Source organism: Mchenga conophoros, linkage group LG9 (genome assembly GCF_057382185.1).
Source record: "Mchenga conophoros isolate Kocher_MC1m ecotype Shallow Benthic linkage group LG9, M_conophoros_male_GT1.1, whole genome shotgun sequence".
Lineage (NCBI taxonomy): Eukaryota > Metazoa > Chordata > Actinopteri > Cichliformes > Cichlidae > Mchenga > Mchenga conophoros.
In genome coordinates this window covers 26,267,440-26,280,590 of record NC_140534.1, presented here as the reverse complement: position 1 = coordinate 26,280,590, position 13,151 = coordinate 26,267,440, and the positions used below count along the sequence as shown (strand labels likewise).

At 42.2% G+C, this 13,151-nt stretch overlaps 1 protein-coding gene across 7 annotated transcripts in view; it reads left to right on the top strand.

Annotated features, from left to right (window-relative positions):
* Window positions 1-13,151, top strand: part of ncoa2 (nuclear receptor coactivator 2) — a 61,363-nt gene that overhangs the window by 11,360 nt on the left and 36,852 nt on the right. For 6 of the 7 annotated variants that reach the window (XM_085287259.1, XM_085287256.1, XM_085287263.1 and 3 more), the window contains exon 2: window positions 6,328-6,410. The exons of the other annotated variant lie outside the window; for it this stretch is intronic. The gene's annotated coding sequence lies outside the window, so the exon portion shown is untranslated. The remainder of the gene's footprint in view (window positions 1-6,327; window positions 6,411-13,151) is intronic. 7 annotated transcript variants of the gene reach the window in all.

Sequence of the window (13,151 nt, the reverse complement as noted above, 5' to 3'; positions counted from 1 at the left end):
AAGAAATGCCTCCAACAGTTTCACTCATGGCAGTCCATAAAGTCTTTCCTCAGAGATAAAAAGGCAATTATAGTAAACAAAATTCTAAAAGAAATAAAAATCAATTAAAGAAGAACTACATAACCCATGACAAACAGCTACTCTTGCTGTTCTCGGCTTGATTTAAACTATCCTAAACATTTGGAGTCTACAATAATTTCCAAATGCTTTTATCTGTTAGTTTGTTATTCTTTCAGGTACAAGCTGGGCAACATTTATCTAGTGCACAATAGCCATGTGCACTAAAGGTATAAAACCATTATGCACTAGATAAATGCGCACTAATAAGGACTGAAAGGTATTGTTAGGTCTAGTTAAAATTCTTTTGAAGTCACAGAAAAAAACATTTTGGAATGAGGCCAAACGCAGTAAAACGCTACGTAGACATCGTCGACAAGACCTGCTGAAGTTCAAACTGGGCATCAGGATGGAGGAGGAGGGTGTTTTAAGTGACTTTGAACGTGGCATGGTTGTTGTTGCCAGATGGGCTGCTCTGAGTATTTCAGAAACTGCTGATCTACTGGTATTTTCCCCACACAACCATCTCTAGGGTTTACAACGAATGGTCTAAAAAGAGAAAAAATCCAGTGAGTGGCAGTTCTCTGGGTTAAAATGCTGCTTTGATGCCAGAGGTCAGTGGTGAATGGTCAGACTGCTTCAAGCTGATAGCAAGGCAGCAGTAACTCAACAACCACTGGTTACATGCAACCAAGATTTGCAGAAGAGCACCTCTGAACACACAAGTTGAACTGCAGGGGCAGAAAATCGCACCTACTAAAACTTCTAAGCTATTTTCATTTATAATCTTTTCAATTTAGATTTAATTTGTGCTTCAGTTCTTCAGAAAACATGACACCAGAGTTTAAGTGATCCAGATCTTCAGTCTTTTCAAGCCGTTTAGAGCCTAACATCCAATGTGTGCCCAATAAGGAATATGTAACCCCCCAGCAATCACAAGGCAAGTTTAAGGAACTTAAGCCCTGGCTTTTCTATTTGTCCATCTCTAAGCATCTCTATGTTTTGAAAAGTATGAATTACTGTTGTGTTAGATGATTGTGTGTGGGGTTTTTTTTTTCTTTCTTTTTTTTTTTTTTTGGCAAATTATGAAACCAGGAAGTGAAACTGTTGAGATCAAGAATCTTTTGTGTGGGTTTTTCCCCGCCACCTGGACACTAAGTTAGTGCATGACATTTACACAAGTTTGAGGATAACCATGCTTGCATTTGAAACCAGGACCTTCTTGCTGTGAGGCAGTGGTGCTACCAACTCAGCTACTACTGACTGCTTCCTGTTAGTAATTTCCACTGAGATAGTCAGTGTGTGCTTTGCCAAGTGTAGGTCAAATAGGTTAGGGTCTACTTGACCTGGCATATACAAGTGTTTCAGTGGGATACAGTGTAAATGGAAGGAATGGTGAGAGAGGAAGAGAAGGGTGCTTTGCGTAGGTCTTTAGTCTGTCTTGTCCAATTACATGTTCCACTATCAGAGCAACAGCAGTTGTCTTAATCAGGTAATGCTGAGGTTTAAAGTCATCCCCCTAAACATGCTTCACAGATGATTACCGGGCTCATGCTTACAGTGTAGCGTGAAGCAGAAGACAGCATTTGGAACCGTTTCCCTATCCTTGCTACTGTCATAGAACTAAAAACTGAAGCACGTTTATTTAAGCCTTTTGCAGATTCATCAGTCTTTGTGTGTGTTTGCAGTGACTGTTAGCCTGTCACATTGTCTCAGTCTTTGGCTGAGAAAGTGACATAGTTGTGTCAGCTGATCTGCCCCCCCCCTCCCCTCCCCCCCCCCGCTAACATGGAGCCTTATCCTGATTCTGCTTCCACTGTACAGCTTCAGGCGCCATGGGAACTAATTCCTTACAAACTGTGACAACCAATAAAAGATGGCAGACCCACCCCCACGCACACACACACAGATATGCAGTCGATATATAGAGAAGTCACAAGACAAGTTCCAGATCATCCTAAAATTTGATACAATTGGCCACAGATTATTCTTTCTGTTCACACCCTTTCTCAACCTCGTGTTCCCGTGGCTCTTTTAGCTACACACACACATGTATCCATGTGCTTCCTCTTGTCACTGTGACTCACCTTTCACATCACACGTTATTAATGTCATTACGGTCGTTATACATTTGCGTTTACTCCCAGTGAGGTCACAGTTGAAGGTGCTAGCTGTTGCTATTTGAGCAACATATGTAAGTGCACCAAACACCGGGCTTCATCTGCACCAGTCTTTTGAATTATTAATGAGCGTATCTCTGTATATGCTGATCTCACTGATCACTGGATTAAAAATCACTGAATTTTTAGTCAAATAGTTTAGATAGCAGGCTCTTTCCTTCTCTCCCCTTCTGTGCTTGCTGCTTGTATTCTTTGTAGCAGTAAATGAAAATCTGTACAAGTTGTTCAGAATGATTATCATCATCCTACGATGACACATTTATTTCCTGATAAGAATGGTATCCAATGGTGACAATGTCCCACTTCATAAGATATGAGGGGGGGACTCGGTGTTTAAATAAGTATGTGAATGCTCTTTGCGTTTGCGGTCACTAGATCTCAACCCAACACCTCAGGCTGATTCTGTTTAGCTAGCACTCGCCATCAGCATCATCATCATCATCATCACAACTATTCAAGATCGTAGGAAATCTCAGTTTGGCAAAATGCTGTACACCTTGCAGTTTCTCCTTTGCCTTTCTTTTTACCACAGTGTCTTGACCATATCTTGACATCACAATGGCTTAAAGGACTTAACGGCCAGGTATTTCCATGAGGATAGGCATCAACCTTTTTTGTTTATTTTTATTTTTATTTTTTAATTAAATTGATGGCCATTAGTGCCCTATTCAGAAGGCACATAGCTATAGCTCCATTGGTGCTTAACCCTTGTGTGACCTGGCTCTTATGGTCATGAACTATCTACCCTTTGTCCAATGAAAACCTGATTGGCTGGCTTTGTAGCATTGTTTAGCCCAGCCTCAATGACAAAGTCTTTGACTCAAAATGAACAGTAAGCAGTAAGGGATTGCAACTACTAAGTTTTGGCTTTAGATAACGGCATCAACCAGAGCAAAAATGTTACCAATCAAAATTGCTTTGGTGTGGGGTACCCAGTTTTGGCTTTAGAAATTTCTGCCCTCTGCCCTATGGAACTTGATGGCACTTGCCTTGTGGTACTCAATGTGCCAAAAAAATACATTTGTCACTTAACAGCAATGTCTTTCCAGGAATCATGACCCGGTTCCTACAAACTAAGGCTATGAACTAAGGCTTGTCTGAGGTCTGATATATCTCTGAGTACAATAGTTTTCAAACTGTGCAATGTTCAATAGTCTGTCTTGCTGTTAAGGTTCAACAATACAATATTATCATGATACTGCTGAAAAAAAGCAACATGGACACTAAAACCTGTTATAAATGTTACCGTAAGACAGAGTCAGACTGCTGTCAGTCTGCGATTAAATGGGATCAAGTTGGCAATTACATGCAATCTGTTTCTGATAGTACAGAAACTAACTGTGACAAGTTGTCGATAATCATATATCTGTTGCTGTGTGCATAGACAGCAGATTATTTACGGATGAGAAGTAAAAAAGAGCCGCCAGGTGCTAAAAAAATAAACCTTAGACTCAAACGTTAGAATAGGCTTTTCCCCGCAGCACGCCATGTAATAAATACTCAAAAAGAAAACGGCGGCCGTTACAACTTATGTCTAAAAATGTATAGTTTCATGCATCGGTTAAAACACTCGACTCCAGGTACACGATGCGCAGCTGGAAACACTTCCCGCAAGTCGAGCTGCCCGAGATTACAGAAAATGTTACATTTTTGTGATTTATATTGTTGTCGGGACGATAGAATTGTTATATCGGGATATGAGATTTTGTTCATATCGCACAGCCCTAAGTGGGCACCAAAAATCAAGGAACACACTAACAATAACAATATCTATTTATTTTATTCCTGTACTCTTCATTTTTCTGCCGTAATGATTTCCCAACCCCAGGACTAATAAAGGGAATTTTATCTCGTCTTATCTTATCTTGTCAATTAGCACCGCACTTATCTACATGGATAATGAGCACTACAAGCCAAATGTAAAGTACACCATAACTGGCTCCTTAGAAATGCTGATTAGGTCTTGAATAGCATATCTGAAGAGCCTGTGGCAGAGTATGCATCACAGCAGAGCAAACTAATGTCAGGATATAACACAGCGGTAACATGCTGCCTCTCTAGTAAGCCCCTCTTCCAGTGTGGTCGACTCCCAACTTCACTAACTAAAAATGTAGTGGGTGATTGTAGTCCCTGATTTAGTGAGATCCACATAGCAGCATCAGCTCTCCATCTGATGTGTCATATCAGAGAGTGGAGTGCAAGTCTCACGCACACATTTGATTCCACCTTATAGCTGTGTAAACCTGGAAGTAAACGCTATTGATAAAATAGTAGTTCATAGTTCCCTCATAGTTTGTAGCTTCTCTTTCATTCAGCTGGGATTTTTGCTGCGTATAATGAAACTGTCTTTTATCAGTTAACTGTTTAATTGGCTGAAGTCTGTTTAAGGGGAACCTGAACTTCTGACCTCATGATCTTTGACCTCTTTCTAAATGCCAACAGATGGTTGGACTGAGGCCATACAGAGCGCAGTGACAGGTTTTGAGGTTTGTGTGACCAGCACTGTTAGTGAGTCTGCAACTTTGTGACTTCTAGTACTGAGGTTTTGTGGCCTTTTTAGTAGCAAGCGTCTTTTGTGTGTCTGTGTCTTACTGGATAAATGTTAGTACATAACTCAGTTAATGTTGCGGCTTAAGCACAGTGGTAGCTTGGCTTGACAGTGTTGTGTGTGTGTGTGTGTGTGTGTGTTTGGTTTTTTGTTGTTGTTGTTTTTGCAATCACAACATGAAGGTTCCATGGATCTAAAGGGACGCCGCCTTTTTCTTAGGGGCAGCTCTGCTCAGTTTTAATTACATAATTTGTATGCTTGTGTCTTGCATATTTCTGCTATGACTCTTGATCCTAGTCTGCGATGACACCGGTAATGTCACCACCGGGTTCCCTGTGTCACAGGAACTATTGATATTGTTAGATGAGATTGGAGAGATGCTACCTGCCAGTTAAAGTGATGTAATGGGAAGGATGCTTCAGCATTACTCGTAACCCACCCTTTTCCCCCCTGTGGTGCATCATAGCAATAACTCCTCATGATCCAAACAACAGATCCGTGAGATCCATTTTATTTTTGATTATAGCTTCTGACATGTATTGATCCAGTTGAGCATGTACAGAATATTAATGTTAAAGCAACTCTATAGTGTTTTCGCGCTCAGCCCACAGATTAAGGGTTTTTTGTGAGTTCGCATGTGATCGCATTAGTGAAAATTCCTCCAGAGGATGAAAACTAAGAGCCACTAGAAAGAGGAAATGAAAGGTGGAGCTGATAAATACAGTAATACTGACATTTTTCTTTAAATGAAATTGACTGTAGCAGTTTTTCCAGACATGTGAGCTAATTCGTGCAGATTGACAGTAATTGTTAATTTATTTTTGTCTTTAAAGTATTTGGTAACCCTTCCCTGACTCCTCTTAGATGCCAGGTATTGAAGTGTGTCGTGTGCAGCAGTTGAGAATGCCAAATATCACCTTTCCACATGGCTTCTAGCCGTGCAGTTGTGTAGCGTTCACGAGAGGAATCAGTTTACTCTTATGTCAGCACATGACATCACATGAGTGAATTCCTTCGGCTGACTCACTTGGCACCTTCATGCAGAAGGACGACTGCGTGAGGCTACTGAAGCCTTTCATTTACTCCCCACCCCCCCACCCCCCAGTGTAGCCAAATAACTTGGCAGAGTCCTTTTTAAAGTTACCATTGCATTTTATAATTACCCAAGTGGGAATATCATTTAAAATTGAAACCTTTTTTTCTGGATCTAATTAATTGTATGCCATGATTAAAAAGGTGCTCACTGTCTTCCACGATGTAATAGGCTTCACAATCCCCAAGGATATTATAAGACTGCAGACGACTAACTTGCAGTTTCACACTAACTTAATGTAAACTGTTAATGCTACAGTTGCAAGAAAATAAGGCCAGGCTTTCTGCTTCGTGATATGTCTTCACTTTACAACATGCAGATGTTGCATTATTGACTTAGAACATGTTCTAATATACCACAGTTACAGATTTAATTTATTTTTGTCCTGAGTTGTGCTGATTCACACTGTGGACTGTGGACCCCAATTCTGCTGTTATTTCTTTCATCAGGGAGAAGTGGATGATGCATAAAGGTTTCCTAGCATTAACGTCTTGCAGCAATGGCCTGAGGGACTCTCTGGACTGAAGCCAAGGTGAGAAGCAAAGCCAAAGCCAATTCTTGTTTAACGCAACTCTGCTGTGCAACATGGCAAATAAGCACTCCTCTCCAAACACAGAGAGACCAGATGTACTGATGATGCAAGGCTCAAACCTTCTTTTTTTTTCTTCAATCCTTAATAAGTTATGGAGGGGGGGAGTTTAGATTTGTCTTCAAGCTTGTCTGAAAACAATCTTGCATGTCTTCTTCAGCACCTTGTTCATGTGTTCTATTATCTCCAGCTTCTTAGATCAGTTTTGTAGTTTTAAGAGAGGAGCAGCTACACAGTGAAGATTTTCGTTACAGGTTAGAGCTCCCTTTGGAGGGATCAGTCTGCCTGATGCAGATATTACTGGGAGATCGAGGCCTTCTTAACCGTCTCTCCTGATCTACCACAGCTCTTGCCTGACCCCTTTCTTTGTGTTTAACCCTTTAAGACCTAGCATAGAACCAAGTCCGCCAGAGCTTACTTTATATTTTTACATGCTGTAGTGCCATTTTTTGGGAGCATTTCAAGTTGCTATACATCAATACAACCATTATAGCCCAATTTTAATTATATGCATGCATTAAGTCCATAGTAACTACATAAATTGCAAAAAAGTGCAATAAACTATAAAAAAATTGAAAATCGTTTTTGTTTTTTGTTTTTTTACATATACTTCTACTTGGAGAAATTTAATGGGTTTATCCCTCAAAACTTTAAATACAAAAAAGTTGCAAAAAATAGTTTACAACAACAGGAAATTTATTTTGAGTGTCTTCATAGTTTTATTTTTGAGATACACCAATTATTAAATACTGCAGAAAAAACAAACCTATGATGCAAATTTGCAAAAAAACAGCATGTGCATCAAAATAAACTATTTAAAGCAGTGCAATTTGAGTTCTAAGCATCCCAGAAACTATTCAGAAAAGCATAAAGTCAAACATAACTTTTAAAAACATCAGTATGGGCTTTTAAGGCCTACAAGTAAAAAAAACGACATTTTCCGTGAAAATGACGTCACTTCCAGTTTCGGGCAGGACATGTCGGACATGCGATCGTTCGCGCTGACGTCTATTTCAATGTAGGAAGTTTTACGAACAGCTGATCGGATCGGCAAAGCGTGTTTCTGGAATATTATGTTTTTGTTCCTGCAAGCACTTTTTATGCAATTTTTGCAAAGCTATATGTGGAAGGAAACCGTGACCTAGGACAAGCTGATGGCATAAGATGTAAGTACAACTCCTCCGGTTTCATATGCAAAAAAAACTATTGCGCTAGCTTACATGGTTCCGGTTCTATGTGGGATTTAAAAATAGTTCTGCAAAACGGAGCGTGCCCGCTCCGACCGGCTTTAAAGGCTTAACAGTGTCCAGATTCAGCTGTTCTTGCAAGTGAGAGACCTTTTCAACCATTTTGTGTGTGAGGGGAGAGAATGTTGATGTTGATGAGGTCCGCCCCGAGTTCCTGAAGGCTCTGGACGTTGTAGGGCTGTCCTGGTTGACACGCCTCTGCAATGTTGCGTGGAGATCAGGGGCAGTACCTGTGGACTGGCAGACCGGGGTGGTGGTCCCCATCTTTAAGAAGTGGGACCGGAGGGTGTGTTCCAACTACAGGGGGATCACACTCCTCAGCCTCCCTGGGAAAGTCTATGCCAGGGTGCTGGAAAGGAGAGTTCGTCCATTAGTCGAACCTCGGATACAGGAGGAACAATGCGGTTTTCGTCCTGGTCGCGGAACACTGGACCAGCTCTTTATCCTCTCCAGGATACTTGAGGGTGCATGGGAGTTTGCCCAACCAGTCTACATGTGTTTTGTGGACTTGGAGAAGGCATTCGCCTGTGTCCCTCGGGGTGTCCTGTGGGAGGTGTTGCGGGAATATGGAGTGTCTGGCCCATTGCTACGGGCCATTCGATCCCTATACAACCATTGCAAGAGCTTGGTTCGCATTGCCGGCAATAAGTCGGACTCGTTCCCGGTGGGTGATGGGCTCCGCCAGGGCTGCCCTTTGTCTCCGGTTCTGTTCATAATTTTTATGGACAGAATTTCTAGGCGCAGCCAAGTGGCGGAGGGCTTTCGCTTTGGTGGCCTCAGAATCTCATCTCTGATTTTTGCAGATGATGTGGTTCTGTTGGCTTCATCGGGTGAGGGCCTCCAGCTCGCACTGGAACGGTTCGCAGCCGAGTGTGAAGCAGCGGGAATGAGGATCAGCACCTCCAAATCTGAGGCCATGATTCTCAGCCGGAAAAGGGTGGAGTGCCCACTCCGGGTCGGGGATGAGTTCCTGCCCCAAGTGGAGGAGTTCAAGTATCTCGGGGTCTTGTTCGCGAGTGATGGGAGAAGGGAGCCGGAGATCGACAGACGGATTGGGGCTGCAGCTGCAGTAATGCGGACGCTGCACCGGTCCGTCGTGGTGAAGAGGGAGCTGAGTGTAAAAGCGAAGCTCTCAATTTACCGGTCGGTCTACGTCCCTACCCTCACCTATGGCCACGAGCTGTGGGTAGTGACCGAAAGAACGAGATCGCGGATACAAGCGACAGAAATGAGCTTCCTCCGAAGGGTGGCTGGCCTCTCCCTTAGAGATGGGGTGAGAAGTTCGGCCATCCGGGAGGGGCTCAGAGTAGAGCAGCTGCTGCTCCACATCGAAAGGAGCCAGCTGAGGTGGTTCGGGCATCTGACAAGGATGCCCCCTGGGCGCCTCCTGGGTGAGGTGTTCCAAGCATGTCCCACCGGGAGGAGGCCCCGGGGCAGACCCAGGACACGCTGGAGAGATTATATCTCTCGGCTGGCCTGGGAACGCCTTGGTATTCCCCCGGATAAGCTGGAGGAGGTGGCTGGGGAGAGGGAGGTCTGGGCCTCTTTGCTTAGGCTGCTGCCCCCGCGACCCGGCCCCGGATAAAGCGGATGAAGATGGATGGATGGATGGATGGGAAAGAATGTTTTACTCTTGGAACCAGTACTACTACTACTAAGTTTCTGTTATTTTAAAGGTTACATTTCAGTTGGGGCCTGGGATTATTGTATTGCTCACTGTTCTTACACCATTTTCTGAGGGGATTCATCATCATAATAGTTTGCATAAGATGGCATGGTTTTGGTTGCTGTTGCTAAAACTGGATTTTCTTCTTCATGTTCTGAGTTTTGTTGTATTTTTGATGCAGCCTGCACTTGTTTAACGTAGCTACACTCTAAGTGTGTCTGTGTGGCTTGAATGCGCTGCCACGTGCTGATCCACAGTGGCACAGTGAATATTTTAAAAAAAAAAAAAAAAAAAAAAAAAAGATGGTATGCAGTTCTCAGCACCGCACAGTACAGTTGCAAAATAAAGTTTGAGCTGTTGGAGTGCTCTGTTTTGTTCTCATCTACATCCAAGTCATAGTTTTAGACACACAATCAGACTAAACTATTAACATGAAACTCTAACTTTAGTAACTCCTTTCCTGCAGATACTTATTGCACAATTATTAGGAGGAATTTTAGACTGTTCCTGTTCCTTTTATACTTGAGTATTTGAGTGTTTTGTTTTGGGGTTGTTGTTTTTTTTGTTTGTTTGTGTGTTTTTTTTATTTTTATTGAATAGACCTTTCTGTCTTGCCAAAGCATCTTAGTTCAGTTAAGGTCAGTACTCTTCAATTCGGCCTTTCAAAAACCTGAATTTTATCCTTTTTAAACTTGTTCCACTCCTATGACAATGATGACTACATGACTTGTAGACATTCTTGGTGTCTTTTTTACTTCATGAATGCCAAAGTAATTAGAAATGCTTTTCTAACCTTTCTTAAATTTTATGCCACTTCCTCTGAGATCATTTGAAAATTCTGAGCGGTTGGTGGGAATTGTGCCTCAATCTTAAGACATGACATAAAAAATGGCTTAATCTAGAGGGAGGGGAACCTTCTGCAAGTCACACTTTCAGTAGCATCTCCTTGATTGGAACACCTGACTCTAGGGGGATTCATTAAAACAGAGATTTACGCACTTTCAGTACTTTCATCAGTGCATTTCTACAGTTGTGGTTTAGATGAAGATCAGGCTACATTTTATTGACCTTTGTAGAAACCGTGGTAATTCCTTTAGTACTGCCATATACAGCTGCAAGTAAATAATCAAGCAACTGATACGTCAAAGATCAGCTCATAGTTTCCCTACTTCCAGCTTCTTCCGTAATCGGATTTGTGCAGTGATATCTGAATCTCCTTTCTGGCATTGCTGTCAGCCACAGATGAATTGTTGACTGGATTGTTGTGGGGAGTCGCTTACTTATACCAGTTAATCAATTTCACCATCCCTCGATAGCTGACACTTCACTTCACCTATCTGACCAATCTTGTGTGTTTCTCGGACAGCCAGAAGCCAGCACTCTGTGCTTATTATACCGACAGACCTCTGCTTCGCATCCTGCGACATCCTGAAGTGACTGCCAGCGTTAAAAGATTGATGAGCGTGATCAGCTTTCAGTAAATGGGGACCGGGCACTTTAGAGCCATTACCTTGCAGTGATTCTAGAGCGGACAAATGCTTGAGTGGGACTTGGTAGCAGGCAAATATCCTACCTCTCTGTTGATTTAATCAGCAGTGGTCTGTTTGTGTGTTTGTGTCTAACTTTTTGGACACATGTAATTTGAATAAAGAATTTACTTTGTTTACTGGCTAACCCTCATAACAATGGTTGTTTAAATGTCATGGTAAGCGTATAGGTGGGTAAGTGATTATGTTTTTGAGGAGAGAACTGAAAGTTAACCTTTGTTGCAGATTTGAACCACTCATTTGAACCACTAAACACAAGCCATTACACTCTGCAAACCTTCTCTTAAATGGGGAAAAAACAAAACAAAAGCCAAGACAAAACAAAACGTGCTGTGTTGCTGTCCCCTCTGTTCATTTACTGACTCTGAATTATTGTAATCACAGTTCACCATTGATTCCTCTACATGGAATATATCTACAGGGAAATACCCATCACTCAAGCGCCATTGTCATATTGCTCCAAAACACTAAATCCATCACCACATACATCCCTCCATCTCTTTTTGCCTCTTTCTCAGCCCAAGCCTAATATCACAACATCTGGTTTAAGGTAATAGCAGCTGTCAGCAGTTCACTGCAGACCCCACCCCACTGGGTATTTTGCTGATATTTATATTGTTTTTAAGACAAACGCATTTGTCTTTAATACCATCTTACATGATCCCGTCATGTTTCTTTGTGTTTTGGCACTCTCTGCACATCTTTTCACCCATCGCAAATATCGAGAGCATAAAATGAGAAGCCACGAGTCCTCTGTGCCCCTCCCCTTTCACTATTTCCCCTTCAGTTTGTGGGAAATAAATGGACCATGTTGCAGCGCTCCAGAAGCAGTCTTTATTGGTGCACTCTTGCTCTCCGTTTCTCTCTCAGGGGGCCTGTTGAACCAAGGAGCCAACTGAGGAGAGATTACACACCAGCGAGACAATGTTCAGTGCCCCACAGAGGCTTTGCACTTTCTGGAAGGGCTCTCATTATTATAGTGCAGGAGACTTCAAACGATTCCCCAGTAGCTTTTGATGCAGTTTGATGCATAGTCATGCCCAGCTCTCTGAGCTCCAGAATCACTGGGTGTGTCTCTATAATCAAAGCCCTGCTAACCCACATGATTACAGGAATGGCACACTGGCACATACCCTCTCCTCTTGGCAATCAGACACAGTCCCACCCCCCCCGCGTTGCATCCCTTTCCCCCATCATTATAGTATGACTAGAATGGGTGATTCAGTGTTTTTTAAAGGCCCCCTTTGGTGGCACACATTAAACCTGGTTCACCTTTTGTGGGTATATGAGCTGTATACTGTTAAGAGTATTACAAACCCATTTAAGGTAGCAGAAACCGTTGCATTGTTAACGGTTTGGAAATACAGCTAAAAACATCAGGGTAGGGCTGGGCGATATGGCCCAAAATTCATATCTGGATATTCTTTAGTTGGATGGCGATATACGATATATATCGCGATTATTATATTTTTTTTTTAAAGCCATAAAGTAAGAGCAAAAAGAGTTCTTAGTCATGCTGTGTCCCAGATCTCACACGGGCACTTTTATTATCATAGAGCGTAGATGTACATAAAAAAATTACTCAAATAAATTATCAGCATTTATTAAACAATAATGCTCCATAAATAAAATAAAACAATGTTGGTTTTGTGCATAACAAAAAGCTCGCAATTGTGCAGTCAAAATGTAAACTAAAAGACGCTGAGCATAATAACAAAGACAGATTTTGCAGCTGCTCTGTTCCCAAGTTCTACTGAGTGACTGACACCCTGACAGCAGTTATGGCGTTAACGTCATTTTAACGAGATTAACGCTGACAGCACTAAAATCGTAATCTCCAAATGTTTTCTTTTTACCGACCAGCTCCTCTTTGATAGCTGCCGTGTCCATCTTGTCGTTGCCTGCAGGTGAAGCGATGGGGGAGGGGAAGTTGTGTTCAGTGAAGGAGAAAGGCGAGGCAGAGTAACATTATATAAACGATATTGTCACATAAAAATATATTGATATATTTATGTCTGTGAAGGTTCTCAGTCATCCAGGTCATCGTAGTCTAAGGAGCTTGGAAAGAAAAGCGTCTGGACTTCTTTGAGTTGCTTGAAGACGTTTCACCTCTCATCCGAGAAGCTTCTTCAGTTCTAAGGTCAAATGGTGGGGAGTCCCAGATTTAAACCCAGTGGGAGTATCCCCCCCCCAAATCTTTGGGGGGGAACTCCCAAGTGAAACG